The 23,375-nt window shown below is 34.6% G+C and overlaps 1 protein-coding gene across 2 annotated transcripts in view; it reads left to right on the forward strand.

Annotated features, from left to right (window-relative positions):
• GABA-B-R2 (gamma-aminobutyric acid type B receptor subunit 2) overlaps positions 1-23,375 on the forward strand; it is an 832,753-nt gene that overhangs the window by 157,011 nt on the left and 652,367 nt on the right. The gene's annotated exons all lie outside the window — the stretch shown is intronic.

The following is a 23,375-nucleotide window of genomic DNA, read 5'->3' on the forward strand; positions in this document are numbered from 1 at the left end:
GGGCCTCCCCTAACTTCTTTATACAACCTCACAAACGTTTGTGGCTGACTCCGGATCCTGCTTTTCAATGTTGTATTAGAATAAGCTTATGTTTCAATGTGTTCCTTCCTTGAGATGTCTTTAAATAGCCTATAAGTTTTTAAAGACTCATTGTTCAAATAGGCCCCCTTTCTGATTCATCAGATATTATCAACAATGTAACTTTTCACTTTTTTTTAATACTTAATTTCTCTCGCAATGTAGCGCATTCTCTGTTCGTGTCGTTGTGTGTATAGAGGTTACAAATGCAGTACGAGTGTCTATTAGTACAGTATCATTAGAACTTGAACCAGTGGCATAACAATAGGGTAGGCATTGCCTAGAGTCGTAGTGCGCTTGAACATATTAGGGAGGGATATGGGGGCGTCACTACGGATTTTGCCTAGGGACGCCAAACGCCATTGTTACGTCACTGACTTGAATTTTTATGTTACGTCACATTTTAATCTTGGCTTGCTTGTCCATGTTTAAGTTAGGCCGAAGAAAAGATATTTCGAGCTAATGGGCAAGGTACCAGTAAGAAGTAACTCATCATTCATGCATCTTGTTGACGCGTGGAAATTGTATATTTTTAAATAGGTCTACTTTTAAATTTGAGGATGTAGTCTATACTCTTAGTTTGTCGTCCCCATCAATTGTTAAACCTATCAGTATTATTATTAGTAGTATCAATATTATTTAACCATATATATATTGTACTTTTAATTAAAAGCATGTTATAATTGTGCCAATCTGTTACAATTGACCCGGGCACGGGGACGTTTGTAAAAAGACAGATGTTATCATAAAATGCTTCGTAACTTTCTATATTAGAAATTGTCATGTATTAAAAAATTTGAATGGAGCAACAAAGCTTTACTTAAGATATTGTATAATTGTCAAAATTATTGGAGCATAAACATGCGAGAGAGAAAAAATAAAGTGTAAAATTTGTTACAATTGTCCCCGGTCTCCCCTACACAATGAAGAACGTTTATCAACGTTTAAGGATACGGAAGTCATTAGTTATACAGTAGTAACACGAAAGGATTCTGATTACTTCTAGATGGTAAAAATAAAAAGGACATAGATTTTGTAAATAAACTTAGTAATCGAAACATTTTTGAGTCGAAATGAGAAAAGCTATTCGAGAATCGGGCTGAAACCTCTAGAAAATTTGTGAGACGAAACGAGAAAATCTTATTTCTTGACTTCGGAAACACTAATTTAAACTAAATTAGAAAATTAAGTTTTACGCAAAACTGTTACGATTTTTTTTTCATTATTGCTAAGTTCCCTTTTCATATATTTCATGTTGTCCGTGTGTGCTATTCTAATATTGTGAGCTGGAAACACTACAGAAAGTCGAATAAAAGCGTGTCGACCACATTGCATGGTATCCATGTTTTAAAACAACATTGAATTACCTTCGAGATAAGTCACATACACGTCCAATCCCTTTTTATACACTACATATAACACACAGTAGGTTGGAAACCAACCATTATATTACCTACCTTTCTGTTTTCTAAAAACATGAAACAGCATATTATCACACTCCTTGATATAAGGGTTTTTAACCTAGATTGAAACGCTAATAACAGAACGAAGGCGTGTCTCAACAATAATCTCAAGATCGTAAGACCAACGACAAGTCTTTTTGTGGTAGCTATTAACATTGAAGAAAGAAAAGAAAAAGCTAAAAGTAAAGAATCTGTTATTAAAAGAAAGCACGAATCTACTGCCCTAACGTCTCCTGAGCTTTCTTCTTATTTTTTAAAGTTTTATTCATTACTTTCTATAATGGCGCTTCATGGATTTCTCCGAGAATTACAAAGTCATTGATTCATACCTCGAGATCCTTCCTGGTCAAATTAGAAGTTGGTCAACATTATACAAGAAACCTATTTTGATTCCTGATTGAAATTATGTTGTATGTTATAGACCTGCCATGGCCAACTTGAGGTACACACACACTTCGTAAGTGGCACCTAAATTTTAATTAAGAATAAAAAATATTTAAATTATTGCTAGGCAGAACGAATTGCCATTTAGAAGTGATACTTTTAGGGGAAGGGTAGAATTATCGTTTTTCTACAGTATTAAAAAAATCTTCGGGAACCTACTAAAAGTCGCAAGTGCCAACCGCTAAACAGTATGATGATCAGATTTCTGCAAGTGTAGGTGGGCAAACGGATTAAGTAATAGGAACTTGAATATAACGTTTAGCAAGAACGAAGGATAAATGTGCGTAATTACACCGAACTCCCGTGCTGCATCAGCACAAACGACCCACATCTCATAATATACACCCGCGCTCACCTTCGGTGCGAGAGGTCCCGGATTCGATTTCCGGTGAGGGCACTCGGTCGAAAAAGTAAAAATGCTTTTACAGATCAGCCATACTGAATGAAGTTTTCCTGTGCTTCCCTCATTCACACCAGGCAAATGTCAGGGTGGTTCCTAGCTTATAGGTCCCAGACCGCTTCCTTCCTTCCCCAATCCTTTCTTCCTTCCCTTTCTTCGGATAGTATGCTCGCCAAAGGACGTCATCCCTCATACGTGACGGGCTAAATGGTCATAGATGCTGTCAGGCCAGAAATCTAAATCCTTATCATAATATACACAGAACAGTCATTTATGCAGATTTTAAACTGCATATAAGCCTCAAATACAAAAAATAATTATACAAAATGAAAGAACAACCATGCAAAAAAAATTAAAATAAAAATACATAAAAATAAATATTCGTCAAAACCTGATTACAAACTTCTGCGCGGTGATGGGTAGTAAAGGAAAAGAATTGCTATTAATACAAGTAGTAACACTGTAACAGTATGAGCTCAAATGGCTTTCTATTTATTCTATTTATTCTATTTCTATAAATGATCTTTATTTATTTATCTTGTCCCGGGCTCTAGTTGCGCTTGTGCCGCCTGTGTACATGACAAGCCGAGAGTAGATTATATAGCAGGGGCCCCCTTTGGTGTGGGACCCAATTGGGAGCGGTCGATCCAATCGGCTTAAGGGCGATCCTGTTTAGAGAATCGTTAGTTACTGATGTAAATCTTCGAAGGCAGCGACAACTCACGGGTAGAACATATCTCGCTTGTGCACATAGTAACTGATGTTAACCGCTGAGGGGCACAATAATTTGGAGGTCGGTCTTCTTGGACTCGCCCCTAGTTATATAGATTTATGAGAGATACCTATCAAATTACCAGTTTTTCACAGAGAAAATTCAGTGTGATTTCTTTTTACTTTTATGTGTTACTAAGTGATAAATAACAGTTTCACCACAAAACCTCCTAGTAGCTTGTTGATTAATGTATAAGTCTTCTGTGCACATAGTTCGAGGTTAAATTCCCGGTAGAGGTACTTGCCTCTGATATAAATTGAAATAACATTTCGTATCCCACTTTAAACATTAGGTTCTGTGTAATATAGCTTCCCTACTGAAAAGAAAGTTAAAACAAATCTATCCAACTCAAGAGCCAAATGATTTTAAAAACATATATATATATATATGTTTTTAAAATCATATATATATAATGTTTAATTTGCATTAGCCGAATAAATTTCAGTACTACTACTAGGATGAATTCTGTTCACTTCAAAAAATAAACGAGTGTAATAAGAAAATTAATTTTAGAACGAATTAAATTTTTATTTTAGCAATTTTAATAAGAAATATAGCTATATTAAAATGAATATCGAAGTAATGTAGAAAGAATTCATCTATAATTAGTGTCGAATCGCAACCTACATTGATCTATTGCATTGTATTTGCACTCAAGCTTGGTTCCGATGTATACAGAAAACCAGAAATCTGGGTGTGATGTTACCAGGTTTACCAGAACACTCCTCACATTAAATTCTATTGTCTAAACTTTTAACGTCAATAACAGGCTCCTATTTTAAGCAATTTTACGATATCCATTTATTGACTATCGAACACCCTCGCCCATTTACCCTTTTGCATTGTAGGAACGTTAAAGGAAGGAAGGGAGAGGGAACATTTCCCCCAGCTTTAAAAGTGACTGCGAGTTCTGCTGGTACTCGTGAAAGAGCTGTGATGTGAACAGCTATCCACCTGCACGATTCACCCTGCTTTTTTTCTTTATCATCATTTGCTGCAACACAAACAAGAGAACAGCGCTTTGCGTAATGGAAAATCGATGGAGGGGGACTTGCAATGCTCAGGTACAGGGCAATGGATATCAATGCTAGGCTGGTGAACCATACAAAGGACTCGATTAAATGTTGGGGACGGATACAAAGAATAACAAAAACAGTTTCCATTTCTTTTTCTGTTTTAGTTAAGAAAAAGCATATTTTCGAACCCATTTAATTTCATAATTTGAAATATTGGCTAGAACGAAGAGCTATGAGGAATGCAAACTACAGCTCACGTCACACGTACACTGGTATGCCAGTGGCAGAGCTGCCAGAATCGATGTCAGTTTAAGACACAAGAAGCAATGAGGACTAACGAATCTGGCTTCTCTCCCAACCTTGCAGCGATGCCAACAACGATATTAATAATTTGCACACCAGCTGTAATAATTAATATATTGTCTACCACAACGAATAACAATTGCGCGAAAAAGAAGAGATAAAGGGGTAGCTCATGAGTCCTTTGTCTGGGTCATGGTTTTGAATTTATGTATTCTGCTAAACTTAAATAATGTCAATCATGCTGCTGACCCTCTATACGATAAATGTCTCAGTCTACGTCACCCTAATTCTAATAATAAATCGCCACGCTCATGGATGTTGGTACTTGCACTATCGCTTGATTGTCTCAAGCTAATAGATATCTCTATCTGCACTTTCGGTTGCCTGTATAACGAACACGTCCCTTATAGTATGGAGTTCAAGCCGATTGAAAGCAAAACTTTTGAAAAAAAAAAAAAAATGTTAGATGTAACTCATTAAAGCTTCTAACCTAAAGCGTAAAGAGGTCCGGAGACTCGAAGGACAAAAAGAATAGACTATGGAAAGTATTTGATATTTTAACCTCCCGTTTCTTCTCACCTAACGTCGATTTGAAAGTGGAAAAGAAATAGAAATTGACCCCTTTCCACTTCAGAAGCGGAATTTTTGGGAAAACAATTGTCTTTAAGGTTAGCGTAAAGAGACAAGTTTTGCCGATAGATGTCACTACAGTCTTCGTATCTCTCCCATGTATTTTTTACCTTTCACAAAAAATTTACAATTTCTTTTATAAATTTCAATCTAGAGACTTCAAATTTTTAGGGAAGGAACTTTACAACCTATTAAAGGGAACAATCCGTGCCGATTTTTTATTTAGAATTTTCTTCATTGTTGAAACAGTTTCGTTGTTAAAGGTTTGGATATCCACTTCAACAATCAAGCCATTTCAACAATGAAGAAAATTCTAAATAAAAAATCGTCACGGATTATTGCCTTCGATTGATTATGAAGTTCCATTTCTAAAAATTTGAAGTCTGTAGGTTGAAATTTGTAAGAGAAATCGTGAATTTTCGTGAAAGATAAAAAATACATGGGAGAGATACGAAGACTGTAGTGCCATCTAGCGGCAAAACTTGTCCCTTTAAACTAACCTTAATGAGGCGTTTATATACCAAGTTTTATCTCCTCTAACTCGGGGAGTTCCTATGAGTACCCTAACTTGAGGACACTATATTTGGCATAACTTCTAACCCTTACCTACGCCCATCTAGGAGACGCATTTTATTCAAAATCGATACATAAAAAAGACAGTTAAAGTAGATACTAATTACGATTTAAACCTCGTTTCTAACTGATCACCCGTTTTACCGTAATGATATAAGCTTTCATTTTTATGTACTCGAGATATCAGAGATCGTATTAGTAACTGAAATACACAACGTTATGCGGAACCCAACGAAATGGAAAAAAAAATATATATCTTAGTTACTAAGCTCACTGGAGCGTCTTACAACTCAAAATACCTTTAATGTAAATACTCTTACAATTGCCTCGAAGTATGCAAGCCAACAGCATGGATTTGTATAGTGGTCAAATATATTGATAAGCTCAGCTTTATATAAAGGATATAAGATTACTTTCCTTTATAATTATGTATTTGTAGTAGAGAAAAAGTTGCAGAGGAACTTATGTAAAAACAAGTAGCAGTGTCAAGTGTATACCACGTGAAAGAATTTGGTTTATATGGCGTGATATTTTCTCAATTAATATTGAAACCGGAAGTGGTAGTAGAAAAATCGTTCCATTTCGGACTTTGAGGTGGCCAAGGATAAGGGGCTGGTGAACTTGGGGCCCTACGTCCTATCCACCAGCCACGGGAAAGTGCGTTCAGGCGTTCACAAACAACAAGTGGAAAATGGATGAGAGCTCTTATCATCTTAGTAAACAACCGTGTAGTTGATACCCAGATTCTGCCTGCAACTGTAGAAAAATCCAGTAACGGAACCCTCAAAGAAGTACGCACCAAAGATATGTTGTTTAGTCATTCATACCCTTAGTATGACATGCGGAGAGTTATTCTTAATTTTTTTTGAAATAAAAATTTGGTTTTCCTTTCCTCATATGAAGACGTTCCAATTCCACGAACTCCAATAAATAGCATATTCATCAGAGATAAAACGCATTTCCGAGCAGAAATGGTGGGGAATGGTTCCAACAAGATCCTATATGCTTCCTGTCTGCGGTTTAAGTCATGGTTGGTTAGTTCATTGATGGCCATTGGTCAGAATGCGTGCAGAACTAAGTTCGTTTTCATGTGTGTGGCCCCGCGTAGCGTAGTCGCAACTGCTCTCACCTTCAGTGTGAGCGGTACCGGGTTTGATTCCCGGTGGGGGCACTCGGTCGAAAAAGTGTAAAACGCTTTTCATGCCAGCTACCCTGAATGAAGTTTTCCTCATTCACACCAGGCAGAGGTATTTTTCCTGAGCTAGGCATTAGAACGAGCTAATGTAATCAGCACCACCCTTCTCCCAGATACCTACTCGATATCAGGCTGGGTGAGGCGTAGAAATTCTGTTTTGAATGAGGATATGAAACAAAGAATATAAATGAAAACGTAAAATAAATATTACAAAAGGTCCTGGCTTTTATAAAGGAAATTTTGAGTACACCAAAGATAAATAATTGGTTAGTTACATATAAATTTGCCTCACATCGCTTTTCAAACTGACATGGAAGCATAAGCGTATATTTACTCATAAATGATACAATACCAATAACCAGATAGTGATTTAAAAATATATATAGCGGAAAATTATTTGTACAGAAGCTGAGAATATTTTTTCCCCTCATACCCAGTGTCAGATTTCCGAATATGTATTTCTCATTTGAACCCTCAGAGCAAATTCTGCACCTATTCGCAGACACGTAGCCAAGGGGTTGGTTCGGAGGGTCCGGATCCCCCTTTGAGACTAAAAATGAAAAATAAGGAAGAATTAAACAAAAAGACGAGAAAAAAAGAATCAGCGTTAAAAATATAAAACTACAGCAAGCGTTTGGTTACTCTTTCTTATGAGGAGCTTTGTGTGAAGGAAATGGGGGAGGGGGTCAAGTTAAAAATGGATATTATTGTTACGAGCATTCCGAATTCCATCTAGCTACATGCTAATCCTATGGACTACAAATGACGATCGATAAACCGGTTCGATCAGATAGACTCTCAGGTAGAACTGTCCCCTAATCACCAATAACACTAGTTAACAAATTTAAACTTTTTGTTTGTTACATGAGAAAAATCACCTGATCTTAAAGGAACTTTTTGCGCTGAATTCGAATATGCACTCGATTTCTCTCCATCACGTACAGTTTTCTCGTAACAGAGGGATTTTCGGGAAATTCCCTCAAAAATTTCCCTTTTTCAGATATTTTATTCCCCTAGCTCCTGTCCCCTTACATATAGTAACATAGAAATTATACCTAAGTATACCTTGATTTATATTTAATAAACCCTAAAAGTTTCGTAAAAATCGCTTTGTTCTTTCTAGAGAAATAAATATATTTGTATGTATACTGTGTGCACTGTTTATTGCACCTGATAGTAATGCTTTCAGATCTCCTGAGTTGGGGTAAAAACGATTTGCTTTATTACTACAAACACAGACATAAAAATGAATATTTACAATAGTCAACAACACACTTGTATTGCTCTCTGTAAATTAGAAACGTGTATAAAAATAGAATGTACTTCCAACGTATATTTTTTTAAAATGTACAGTATATGTATATCTTAATACATATATATACAATTCTCCAAGTTTTTTCGTTTTGTTCATGAAATGGTTATCAATATTTGTTATCAAATGTAACAGAATGCAAAAGAAAGAAAGAATGGAATACAGACTCATTGTTGACAACAATGAACTAATGCAGTCTGAATTTTCCACTACGGTATCGTTTCCCCCCTTCCCCCGCGCATTTCTTTCTTTCTTGTGTTCTTGACACCTGGTGAGGGAGTTTTGTACATTTTTATATTGACGTGTGGTTTAACACTACTTCACTTTCAAAGTTGTCTTTGCTGCTAAGAGTGCTTTCATGTTTGATCTTAACGGCATTATACCCAACTAAGACCAGAAGTTTAGTTTGTGATCAGTACAATGGCGTCAAGAGAACGGCGTTCGTGTGTTAACTCACCAAATAGTTTTTGTTATGTGTGTGGCCAGTTTGTAGTTAAAGGACAGTGTAGATCCATTACGCCATCGGTGAAACTAGCATATTATATATATTTCGGATGTCGTGTGGGAGATCAGGACAAAACTTGGGCACCCAAAATAATTTGTGCGTCGTGCTACGTCACTTTACTTGCATGGGCCAAAGGGAAACGGAGGTTCATGAAATTTGCTGTACCAATGGTGTGGAGAGAACCCACCAACCATCTGGATGATTGTTATTTTTGTCTCACAGTAGTTAAGGGACATTCTAAAAAAAGCAAATACCCAATAAGTTATCCCACGTTAAATCCGCAATTAGACCTATTCCGCACGGGGATGAACTTCCACTTCCCGAGCCTCCTACCAACTGGGAAGAGATATGGCCAAAAGACTCTGATGATGATCATGACCTTGATGAACCATCGACATCAACATGTACATCCAAGGATCCAACGTTCATCCCTGACTGTGTTCGCGAGCCACATTTCATCCGGCAATGTGAACTTAATGACCTAGTCCGTGATTTGCACCTGACAAAACAAGAGGCGGAACTTCTGGGAGCAGTGGAACTTATTGGATGCAGAAACGAACATATCAGTGTACAGGAAAAGGTATGTTCAATTTTCAAGCTATTTCTCAATGCAAGATAATGTGTGCGTATGTACGGATATAAATGGGTTGATGGCGGAGCTAGGAATTCCTTACATTCCAGAAGAATGGAGGTTATTTATCGACGCGTCAAAGGTCAGCCTTAAAGCTGTCCTTTTACATAATGGAAATAAAAAACCTTCTATACCACTTGCGCACTCAGTGAAGATTAAGGAATCCTATGACACCATGTCAACTTTGCTAAATCTTATAAATTACAAGGACCATTGTTGGCAAATATGTTGTGATCTCAAGGTAGTTGGTATTTTATTAGGACTGCAGTGCGGTTACACGAAGTACCAATGTTTTTTATGTTTATGGGATAGCCGAGCTGATGACAAACATTATGAAGTGAAGGAATGGGAACCTAGAGTGAATTACGTACCTGGAGAATGCAACGTCAAATACGCTCCTTTGGTAGATCCTAATAAGATATTACTACCGCCACTTCATATCAAGTTAGGACTTATGAAAAACTTTGTCAAAGCCATGGACACATCTGGTGAAGGTTTCAAGTATTTGCGAGATAAGTTCCCTAACCTGAGTGATGCTAAGATTTCAGCGGGAGTGTTTATTGGTCCCCAAATTAGGAAATTAATGCATGATGATAGCTTGACAGCAAGTTAAACAGTGCTGAGCTAGTTGCCTGGACAGCATTTAAGTGCGGTGTGCGCAATTTTCTGGGCAATAACAAAGCAGAGTTACACAGAAATCGTACAGGACATGATACAGAAATACAAAGAGTTGGGTTGTAGGATGTCTTTAAAAATCCACTTTTTGCACTCGCACCTCAGCTTCTTTCCTGCTAACCTAGGTGCTCTCAGCGACGAACAGGGGGAAAGATTCCACCAAGATATAATGGCAATGGAGAAAAGGTACCAGGGACGATGGGATCCTTCAATGATGGGGGACTATTGTTGGGGTCTTGTTAGAGAATGCAACATTTCTTACAAAAGAAGGAAGTAGTGTACGTTTTTGTAACCCAATGGAAGTTTCATATATTGTGATAGTTTTGATTGTCTTTTCATGACTTTTTGGTACATTTGTATTATTGTTTATTGTAAATTGTCACACTTGTAAATTATATTGTATTATATTTTATATATATGTTTGTGGTAATAAAGCAAAACGTTTTACCTCAACTTAAGAGATCTGAAAGCATTACTATAAGGTGCAATAAACAGTACACACAGTATACATACAAACATATTTATTTCTCTAGAAAGAATAAAGCGATTATTACGAAACTTGGAGAGTTTGTTAAATATGAATCAAAGTATACTTAGGTATAATTTCTATATTAGTATATGCAAGGGGACAAGATCTTGGGGTGTAAAATAAACGAAAAGGGAAATTTTTGAGGGATTTTTCCGAAAATCCCTCTGTTACGGGAAAATCGTACGTGATGGAGAAAAACCGAGTGCATATTCGAATTCAGCGCAAAAAAATTCCTTTAAGAACAGGTATTTCCTTTTATGTAACAAAACCTTTGTTAACTAGTGTAATATGAACCTGGCAACATAGATTCTAGTTACACTTGTTTAAGAAATTTTCAATTTCGTGGCATCACTAATCCATTTTCTGGGATGTGTTTACTGCCGAAAGAGATCACTTCATATCCTTGGAGGCATCAAACGAAGATAAGAAAAAGAAGAAGAAAGAAGACAAGAAGACCGGAGTTCGAATGACCTCGGAAGACTATATCTTTTTGAATACTTTTTAAAATATTCTTTTACTCGAGATTTCTTTATAGTTTATTAAAATACTTACTAACATATCCTAATTTTATTGTCCTAACAAACTAATATGGATATGTTGCCAGTAAAATAGTTTAGGTGGATCGAGGGCCTGGTGTGTAACCACAGTATTTCATGTCATGACCCCCCCCCTAACAAAATCCTGGCTGAACGAACCAATATATGTTGCCAGTAAAATAGTTTAGAATGATAGAGCTCCTGGTGTGATAACCACAATATTTATTTATAGAGCCCCCCTATTACAAAATCCTGTCTACGTGCCTGCTGTCCGGCAATATAAGGATAAGCGTTATCATGTAACACAATAACACTGAACTTTAGCATTTCTGGTCGTTTACGTTGGATGGTTTCCCGAAAATGGATGAACGTAGCAGAGAAGTGTGTGGCATTGATGGATTCTCCTGGTTTCTTGAATTCGAATCAGTAGTGATCCTCTACAGTCTAAAGGATACTATGACTTTGACAACTAACACCTGTGTCTAGAACTTCTTGGAGCGGAGGAGACAGATGCTTCTACTGCATATTAGTGGATTTAGGACACAGTTCAAAATACTCAATTTACTTGCTGCAACAATCCGGGAACAAAGCCATTCTCCTCTATGTGGTTACGCATGAAATGTTGAAGACACATATACGTACGCTCTTGCTTTTATATCTTCGTAAGCATCTGTGTATCCACTGTGCATGCCCTTTGTTGGACCTCAGATCCTTAGCTACAGTTTGCGCTATTCTATAGCTCATATTTAGTTCCATCGTCATCGCTCGAATACTCATGCATCTATGATTCGGAACACTTTCATCCACTGCAGTATGGTTGTGATCTGTAGCATCAACATGCGCTCAGTCGAGACTGGAAAGATCATTTATTGTTCAACCAGTGGGAAGCATTCGTGCCAAAATCTACGACGGTCGTCTTCCTTACACGTACATCTCCATAGGTGCCCTTCATCCGATGGAACAATTAGGTCGGTTGACATTCCTCCGCACTCGGAAACTGGATGACTGCTAGCTGATCAGACTTGGGAGGACTTAGAATGGTTAATGTTATGGTTTAAACTTAATCCTGGAAAGACAGTAAACGTTTCTAAACTATTGCTATAGAATGCCACAAATATACGTCACTACATAACACTACAACAATATATCAATCACTATTTCACCAACTGTACCAGGTGTACTGAATAGGTTTCAATTGATCATCCCTTATAGGTTCACAGTAGATACAACAATTCTCGAAAACTTCTGAGCGGTAGTTTCCCACATCTCATTCTCGGATTTTGATTTCATATTTTCAGCATAATTTCAATTTCATTTATGGACCACACTACAATTTAACAGTGATGTTATGGTTAATCATTTCCCGATAATTAGTTGTAATTTTAATGTTGTTCAAATGTAGTTCATGAAGGGTCTGAAATTTTTGCAATGAATCCACCTATAAAAGATGAACAATTACATCCTCAATTACAGCAATTAAAATTTGTTTTTTGTGTTGTTTTATCTCATAATATTCTAATACAATTCCTGAAATTCAAGCAGTATATTGCTTCATGGAAATTAAATTGCGTTACCATCTCGCCAGAATGTTTATAATATATTATTGATTATACGCTGTAAATATGTATACAGTGTAAATTAATTACCAACATGCTAACACTGAAAATATGTAGCATAACAAAAACAAAAGACAAACACACACACACACACACACACACATATATATATATATATATATATATATATATATATATATTTCATATGTTTGCAATATACTTTTCTAAACTTGCAGTTCAATGTTGAGTGCTTGTGATCTTTTGTTTTACATAATACGTACTAAGAGTGAAGGTGTTACCGTAGCCTCTCGTTGCAATGTGGACTAATATTAATTCATAATATACTATAAATGTAAATACGACAGCTACTGCGCCTTGTATATTGTAAATTAATTGGTAACTTTTGACAGTACATTATCGGATACCATATACATGAAGTTTCATTTAATCGAACAAATTGAATTGGGTTTGAGTATTCACTCCAATGTTTGGAAGTGGTCAAATGTTTTATCATCATATTATTAACATCATATGAATGAATAAATTGACATTAACTTAACACAGCTTTTTCTCTTTTTTCAAGGAAATTTCAGTTAAAAAGAACAAAAACACTCTTTATCGACGCGTGTATGCTGTCGTATACTTAAAAGATAATTATCAATATCTACATTTTTCTTCAACAGGAATTAGTATACCTTTTGAGTATACTGAATATACTTTTTAATAAAAAAATATGCCTTTTGAGTATACTTTTTAATAAAAATGAGTATATCTTTTAACTATCAAATCATATGAAATGCTATTTTTTAAAATTAATTTTAAGTAACAACTTTTCACTCGATGTAATATTAAAATTCTTCAGGTGCTTGATTACTAAAGTGCAGAGAAAAACAAATCAATTGGATTTACAATGAAGACACCTCGTATGTAACGGAAAACAGAATAGGTAGTGTGAGAAGTTTGCCAAATATGTTGATAAACTACTTTAGAAAACAGTGCATTCTATTGTTTAAAAATGCCCTATGTCTGTTTTAATGTAATAAATGAAGCAAATCAAATTCGCTCAGAAGACAAATTAATCAAATAAATTTATCTCTTTGTTCATAACTCCTCTAATTACAAACATCAACGTGCAATATCAGTTTATCAGTTTCTGACATGACTGGGGAGTGAAACGCGAAGTGAATCCGTAGGAATTGCACAAAGTGCAGTATAGTGTAAACTATATAATTATGACCTTAGTGTGAGTAAATAATCAATCAAAAGTTTAGTTGGTTTAACAAGATCTCTCTGTTCATATTCGCTTTTTTACTTGATATTTAAAAAAAAATGGTTAATACCAAATATTTGAGATTGCAAATGTCAAATTTTAATTTAACATTTTCAGATTTATATTCTGTTTAGAAATGTACTAATAGCCAATTTTTCTTATTTTTCTACTCCTTCATTGTGGATTTTTCAGTTTGTGCAAATGAATGTTTATTTTTACTCCATGTATGAAAAGAATATTCTATTTTTATATATTTAACGGTACATGCATAAAATTCTCTCTGTCCCTCCTGCGTTCTGTATATTAGATTTCCCGCTGACAGTTTTTGAACATCATTTCCAAAATTCATATAGATGCATGAGGTATTCGTATTTTGGGAATTCGAAAAACAAGATCCATCAAATTCATTTAAAATTCAATGTTCTTTAATTTCGTCTGTATCTGGCATATTGATTTCCCCCTCAGCTTCCCAACACTGCAAAGTATAAATCAATATTTTACCATTTTCAAAGATCTTTTTAAACAAATTCCCAGATACAGCATAATTTTGCCATTTGGTCATAGTTTATCATATCCAGTAATGCGTAGAAGTGTTCTATCACTGAAAACAATATATTTTTAAAAGTATCCTAACAATAGTTAAACGTACCGCCAAAGTATGTTCAAAATGTACTTGTACCTCTGATGTGTCCAATGAATATACGGGTAGAAACGACTTGTAAATGTATGAGTGGTCGTGTATAAAATGTCCTGGCACTATTATAAGTCGTTTGAAATCCATATACTCATTAGACATATCGGAGTACTCTTTAAGGAGTTCCTATTAAGTATTGTTAATATTTGCTTTCACTGATTTATTCTTTAAAGGCATTTAAACTAGCAAATACTCCCACGTGTTTCTCCAGTCAACATTTTGCCTGCTTCCTTCTGTATCTTTAATCGTGATTTCACATGATCTCAAAGTCTCGCATGAAATTCGAACGTCGAGTGTTGGAATTCCAAACGTCCAGTATACAGTAATAATTAAACTGCAAAGGACAGGTATTTAACCATTGTTAGTATGTTTTCTAGACATTTACCATATATTGATAGAACCCTTAAGAACATTTTTGATATATTTAATATATCAAAAATATCATGAAATTTTCTATCAGTGAACGGAAATCTGTAGGAAACATCCCAACAGTGTTTAAATAACTGTCCTTTGCAGTTTAAATGACCAAATTAAGTTTCTGAAAATATGTTCAAACATTGATGTTTTTCAGTAAATCCCAAAATATTTCAGAGGGAATTTCTAAATTCCTCTAAGTGAATGTTTTTTCTTGTGTTTAAGTGCTAATTGTATGCCTATAGATCTAGTAAATTCAAAACATTCTACCTCGCCTCCCTTGTGTATTTCACACTTAATTCTCCCAGTTGAACGATACATTGATACTCTCTTTGTACAAGTGAACGGATAACATATTCGTACCCACGGAAACAATTGACGTAAAACGCAAGTTTTTATGGAAGCGATTCCAGGAATTTCTGGTTGTTTACATGTTCACTGGGAACAAAGGTGACAAACACAACAGTAACGGATATAAAATGGCAATAAGAATAAGAAGAAATAAATAAAAGATAATCATTTACTCAGTTAAATAAAACATCTTTATTTGAAGGAGAGCGGAAGCAGTTAAACGGAAACAAGAAGAAATATAAAAGATATCCTATTCACAGTTCAATTTCAAACTACAGTACCAGTATCCATATTGAAGGTTCACTGCTCAAAGTAACCTAAACTGATAGATATCTTTTACTTCCTCTTGAAGAACAAATACACTATATTTGACTTTATTCGACTCAATAATTATGAAAAAGTAGCAAACCCCCAGAGACTTTTCTGTGCGTCTCAAATTTAAATGTATAACATGTTTACGTAGGATTTGAATTGAATGATAACGGAGACGAAGCCAGAAGAATCCACGATATGGAGGACTACTCTAAACTCTACCTTGTACGAGATTTGCCATTTTCAAAGCTAACAATGAAAGTATAAAAGAAGAGCTAGAAGTATAAAATGAAATCAATACTCAGAAAAATGTAATAAAAGACTAGAATAAAGGTTTAGTGCGTAAAAAAATTAAAGAGCAAGAGATAGGGTAAAATCTCTTCAACATGTTACACACATCAAAAGTAAAAGAATGTGTATAGACATATCACTTAAACTAATGCACTTTAATGACTTCCAGATATTCTTTTGGTTTTGTTATTATTTTAGTTGTTTTCAATATACAAAGTCAAATTTATGGCCGTGTATTAATTACGAAGAACGCTTTTATTTGAAAAATTTAATATTTTTGAAATTATAATTATGTTCAGGGATGCTTATTATCCGTCAAGTAAATGTCTATAAATCTATTGTTATTACAAAAAATGTTTAAGTGCACAATGAATTGTATTGTTAAAACATTATCTGAAGTACGTTGAAAGTTACTTCAGCTTTAAACCAGATTTGATTAATTTTGGAAACCTATAGTCTATTTTTACTTTATACTTCCTTTGTATCTTTTCTGGCTAACTCACAAATGCTTATGTATTATTTAGTTGGGTGATCTCCCAAACATATCAGTTCACATCGTCATTTCTCCAGGCTTTCGGCTGAGAAGTTCGATATCCCTCAGGTCAGATAACTCTTCAATTACCTCATACTACTGAGTCAGCAAGGGAAGTTCTGCGCTTATAATGAAAGTGGAACACAGACCCTAATGCACCTATACTCTCAAACAGTGTAAAATTGACATATATAAATATATGGTAAGACAAACAAAAGATTCTTATTAGGTTATTGTTTGAGTAACGAGTCAGCAACTAAAATTTTGCAACTTTCCGTAATTTAATTAAATGATATAGTATACATTATCCTATCTAGTTTCTTCTAAAGGTTCATTCAAAAGTTAAGGGGAGTATTTGACAGTTTAAAAAATCAGATTGAACCAGCATAATTAGTCATATAGACTATTTGTAAAAATTCACATATTACCGCTTAACTATTGACCAGCAAGCTTGCCTTTGGTGTATGAGGTCCGGGATATTGGTTTCCGATGGGAAAATATAGCGATTGCGTGTATTACGATGGTTCCACTTTTAACTGTAGATGCATGTCTCAGACAGTGATGTCCTGAAACGTGATGTTATACTTCAACAAGCAATACTTGTGAAGGTTTATTAGCTTCCTATTTCCAGCGAGAAGGTATAAAGACTCCTTCGTAAGTATGTCTGAATTCAACACTTTCTATAATAATCCCCACACTTTTGTATCATATCTATAATAATAGTGAATGGGTCAGGATTTTGTGAAAGTCGTTTGGTTACATTTTCAATAGTAAATGTAACACGATAGGAGAGGTGATCATTAAACTCTAGAACCACTTATGTCAGTGAATATTATCAAACATTATTTATAAACCAGAATACAGTGAGATTTTTAAAGGAAATGCCGCAATGAAATCCTAGTTATTGAAGTATAAAATAATTCACTATATATATATATATATATATATATATATATATATATATATATATATATATATATATATATATTTCTAATAGCATTGTCAGAATTACTATGGCAGAACTACGAAACCTTGCGTACTTTTGTAGCTTTCAATATTACACCGTAGCTTTCCTTTTCACTGTTGTAGTGCAAAAATCAGTTATGGATGCAATCTTTAACAACAGCTGTTTACCAAAAAATGGTTGAACTGAAAACAATCTGTACCTTCATACTAGCAAAACCCCAAATCGTTACACTAATTGTATGATACGCTGGCTAAGACACTTAGTACTTAATTTAAATTAGAAAAAACAAACACACAATTTATTTCACAAATCTTTGATCGTTACACCCACCTTTGAACATAATAAACTCAGTGAATATCTAGCTCCTAAAAATATTCTAAAAGTTACCAATAATGCTTTACACTCTCATTGATTGATTGGTTGAGTTATTTAATGGTAACGTCAGCCACTAGGGTATATGTCCTCGTCACAAAAAAGAGTCAATGACCGACATATGCTTTTTATGGAAGAAGACCATAATTTAAATCAAGTATAAAATTAGCAAGATAATGAAACAAAAGACCTACAAAAACTAAATCAGAAGTCTTGAAAAAGCTAAAAAAAATAAATAAATAAAAATAAACTACCAAATATAAAACAACAAAAGAGACTAAAAGAGCAGCAATAATAACAAAAATAATCTATTCGAAAGTTGAAAAGAAAGTATTCAAAGGATATCAACTATTTGCATCCTTAAGTAAATGCAGAAATACAGTCACAAAAACTAAGGTTTTACCCCAAAATATAATATTATTAGTTAATCTCAAACAGTTTCTGAGGTCTGGCTATTCCAGAATTCCTATAGGAATGTGCTGAATACTCAGCAAGACGGTTAACACTCTCATGTAACCCATCTAAACATGTTTTAACATAGGGAGTAGAACAGTAACAACAACAACAAAATCTAAACATGACAAATAATATAGAATTAAATTGAGTACGGCATGTGCATCATTCACATTAACTTTCAATCTTTATAACGCCCATATTCTCATAGTTTTCAGATTGACTTTCTTTCCTTGTAGTTGGTGAGTATGCGAACTTTCATTTGTGGTACAGCTTAATGAGTAGTACATGTTAAACATAAGACCTGCAGAAAGAGAACGTTCTTTCTACGTTTTGGAGGTTTCATTATTTCAACAAATCAGAGAGATCATAAATAGCACTCGCATGTGTAAGATCAGAATTGGTAGATCGGTCAATTTGAAGAGTTATCTTATACGAGTTTTCAATGACTACAATAGAGGACTTTTCAAACAGTCGACACAGGTTAACGTTAAGAATTTTATGTTTCGTAATATCCTCTCTCTACCCCGAAACAGACAACATAATAAGATATAGGAGAAGTAGAACCGATATTGTTCAATAAATAATCACTGATTTGGGTCGGTTGAAAAAGTGTAACGGCTTATTCAGGCCAGTCATCCTGAGTAAGGTTTTCTTTATTCACATCAGGTAAATGTCGGGATGGTACCTAACATAATGGTCCTAGGCTGCTTCCCTCTTTTCCCATTCCTTCCTTCCTCCCCAATTTCCCATATAATGTGAATACCGAGGGACGTCATCATACGTGACAGGCTAACATGGCCGTTGATACTTATGGCCCAGAAATTTAATTCCTAATTCACCAAGTGATTTCTGCTATACAATTTAACATGCATTTATTTTGATTTATAATCCATACTTTGAAACATAATAATTTTTCTATGGTTGAATTGTAGTAGCCAAACATTGAAAATTTCGCCGTAGTGTCACGTGATATAGTTAACTTTTTCAGAAGTGTGGTGGTTGGAAGGAACGTGATGACATTATTGACCTGCTGTTTTCATCTTTCTAAATACGCCTCCGTGGAGGCTAAGAAAGAAACAAAATTAGAAAGAACGCAACACACAAAAAACAAGCTTTCCAAATGTTTTCTAATTAATGGCATTCCTTCTGGATTTCAGCATATTTTAGCGGTTTAAAGTCTAACTATAGACTGTGTCATTGAAGAGGTAACCTTCGCTAGTATTTGCGGTTCTGACACCGCCCACAGAGACTGCACTGCTTTTCCGATGGTGTAGCGACTTTTCAGTGTGTCAGGAGCCAGGGGGAAGGGGGGAAACCAAAGGCCAAAGTTTTGACCAAAGAAGGCAAAGAGGTAAAATGTGTGGAACACCGGGAGAAAAGGCGAACTCGAGAGGTTGCAAACAGTAAAAGCGGATAAACTTTCTGTGAATTCGACACTGGAAAGCTTATGGCTGTGGTAGACGGGGTGAGAAAACCTTTTTAGGATGGAAGTGTTGAGCATCTTGGGAGGAAAGGAGGGGCAATAGGAGGAGTTTTATGTTAGTTGTATAGGGGATAATTAGTTCTTTCTTGCTAAAGGTGTTTGCATTAGAAGTTAGTTTCTCCCTCAGTCTAAGAACACAGAGAACGGTCGAGGAACACACGAAAGTTTGGCATGAATTGAAATACAATAGCCTAACATTACGCAAGTATTGAGTTCTGTTCTCTAAAAAGAGGAATGTAGGTTAAGTGCTCTGCACATAGTTTATACATATTTTACGCAAATAATGTACTGTCTTCTTTTTATAGAAAACACCCACGTTTATTTTCAGTATGCTTTATTCCATTATAGAGACTACGTTTTGATCCATAAGATTGCAAGCAACGCGTTAAGGAGACAAACATCTTCGTTTCAGTAATCTTATAGATAATGATCAAGAACTCCAAAAGTTTGTTGTTTGTTTGTATATGTTTAGACCGTTTTTAATGGTTGAGTCAACATCTGTTAATGACAAGAGGGTGAATATTTGGTGGATGATTGGAGTTTAGCGTTCTTTCTTTTAGGGCCGAGCCTATATTAAACGTGAACTTACAATTTAAAATGGAATCCTAAACATGATAATTTATTCAAGATTTTCCCAAGGGGAACCGAATCCGCGACCACATGCATCAAAGGCAATCGCACTAGGCACTAAGTTAGTAGAGAGGACTGTTTTCGAAATCGTATGAAAGCCATGTGATCTTAAAAAAGATTTTGATTTGAAATGTTAAAGAATTTAAAGGTTGGATTCTCTCTACTTTACAAAAGAACGGCTTTCTGAATCTGTGTCTATCTATTTACACTGAGTAAAATCCGTTATCCGGACAGCAGGATATTGTACAAATATACGGAATCCGTAAGTTACTAAGGAAATCTGTACGAAACATATGTTATCCATATGCTACTGACGTACTATCTTTCTTTCCGCTTCGATGTTACATCATGACGATGCAAGATGTCTGATATCTAGCAGTCTTCCGTATGTTACTTGTGTATATGTATCTTGCGTACATACGTCAGCTAATATGTATAATACATCAATCTATATGTAAGATCCTGACCGTCTATATACATTTCTTTGTTTCATACGGAAAGTACATATAGATGGAACACTTATAAGAAAAGTATTATGAAACATACGTTTTCAGTTACACATTTTGCTGCAGGATGTTACAGTCGTACGTTAAGTCTGAACACTACAGGATATGTATGTAATTACGATTTTACGTACACAACACACGTTTTTCCCCCTCTGTATGCTGAGACCTAAAACCAACGATGTTGAAGGTGAGTGTACAGGAACATCAATAAATAGTAGCATCGTAATTATTAATCTTTTGCTTGTCAGCAACATTTGCATCTTAACAGAAGTACCATTGTTCTCATCAAATTCGATTAAACAGAGCTTATAATGTTATTACAAATGGTCTTCTCGATTCCAAACCTGAAAAAATCTTACTTTAGAGGAACTCAGACACGTGGAAGTGGTATCAACGGAACCGGAAACTCAAAAAATTGTTTTACATTTGTTACACAACATTCAGGCTCGTATGTTCTCAATTTGAGCTCCCTTTGTCACGCAACACATATCTAGTTTGTGGTTTATTCCCTGTAATACACATTGTAACATTGGACAATTCACTAATGCAATAGCATCTGCGATGCGAACACGAATGGTAGTTGGTAAAGGTGGCCGATACATGCGTTCTTTTCATAAAACATCAAAGAGAAAGTCACAGTGCGCAAAGTCGAGGGAACGTGAAGACCAGCACAAACGCTTATTATCATTTCTATTAGCACACTCAATCCATCTTTAGGTAATTGCCTAGCCACTTTCTTTTTTATCGCCCCAGCGCCAATAACGTTAACCATTCGACCATTACAAACCTGAAAAGTTTTTAGTTTCCGTTACCACCATTCATACCATTTTTGCACGTCTGAGTGTTGTACGCGAGATTCGTTCAGGTTTGTAATCGGGAAGATCGTTTGTAATAGTACTTTATATATTTAATATATTATTACATATTATAGATTTAAAATTATATAGAAAGCAACAATTAAAATATTTTACTATAGAATATTTAACAAATTAAATTACGTATATTACAATAATTGTACAACAATTCGTCAAATTAGTAAAATTCTGTCGATGAATGCAATCAGTGTGTCGGAAACGTAAGTTAAAATAAAAGACATAAAATGCTGATCGAACATTAAAATTGTATATCAATTATTTAATATTATGATATCTCTATTGCCTACGTTAATATGAACAAACGTCTAAGAAAGATAACGTTACGTTTTAGAAACTGTTACGAATTATTTTAATTTTAATAAAGAAGTACATACTTTGGCCAGAAAAGTTTATTTAAGTAACAATTCTAGAGCCAACATGCAGGATGTTAAACTGTATTGTTTACTAATTTAAATTGTTATTACGAGGATGTGAAATTTTAACATTATTGTCTCTGCTCGTGCAATTTCATAGAATATTTTAGTTATCATTTAAAACGTTAATTTTGATTGAATAGAGAAACACAGAAGCTTAAAAATATTTTACCAATGTCATGTTTATCACGAATGAAAAAAGTTATATAAACAGGGTTCTGATTGTTTTAATATCGAAGCGGAAAATACATTTAAGATTTGACACTTTTAAAGAAAATTAAATAAAAGAAGCAGGAATATCTAGTTTTCATTGACATGTATTATTATCTTTACATTGATTACTGAATTTAATAATGTGCGAAATTTGATCATTAGTTTGAACGCGGTACGTCGTTTTTGTTTATGTAATGAGAAATACATTATGCCGAAGGAATTTTGTCCAATAAGTGTATTTTTGATAATATATTACCACTGATGATGATCTGTGATCTCATTATTAAATCTGAACAATTTAATCTAGATCACCATTTATGTTATACATTTCTAATTTCTCCATAAAACCTAGTCAGTGGATGATGAAATAAAGGAATACTATTATTCCTTATATATATTTATTTTATTTATTAATTTATTTGTTGAATTTGATAGTAGGGACTCATGGACTGTTAATGCAGCAATTGAAATATCAAAAATATGTGTGCACATACGGGAGCCTATCTGGCTTCTGAATGTTACTTTAACATTTATTAAATATGTACAGAAAACATCATCTCTATTTCCAGATTTACTGATTAAATTCGGTATTATTACTACAATATTCACTTCCAAACATAATGAGCAATTACTACTCAACCTAAGTTTAAAAGTTAATTCTAAACAAAACTTCTACATGCGTCTTATTAAACATTAGTTAAATGAAATATAACATATTCTATAATTCATGGAGTGCAATATAATTTAAAAGTTAGGTATATTTCAATTTATTTATAGCGTTGAAAAAGCCTTATTACATTCTATGGGCACACTTGCAATAACATAAACAAACAATTCTTTTTATACTAGGATTAAAACAGAATAGAACAATTTAAACAACCTCCCTGTGCGCTCATGAAAAATAACTTGCATTCTGTTGTGTGCACATCCACCACATACATCTTTGTTTTTTCTGTTTTTGTTTATTTTGTGTGTGTG

Source organism: Thermobia domestica, chromosome 5, assembly GCF_964235325.1.
Source record: "Thermobia domestica chromosome 5, izTheDome1.hap1.1, whole genome shotgun sequence".
Classification (NCBI taxonomy): domain Eukaryota; kingdom Metazoa; phylum Arthropoda; class Insecta; order Zygentoma; family Lepismatidae; genus Thermobia; species Thermobia domestica.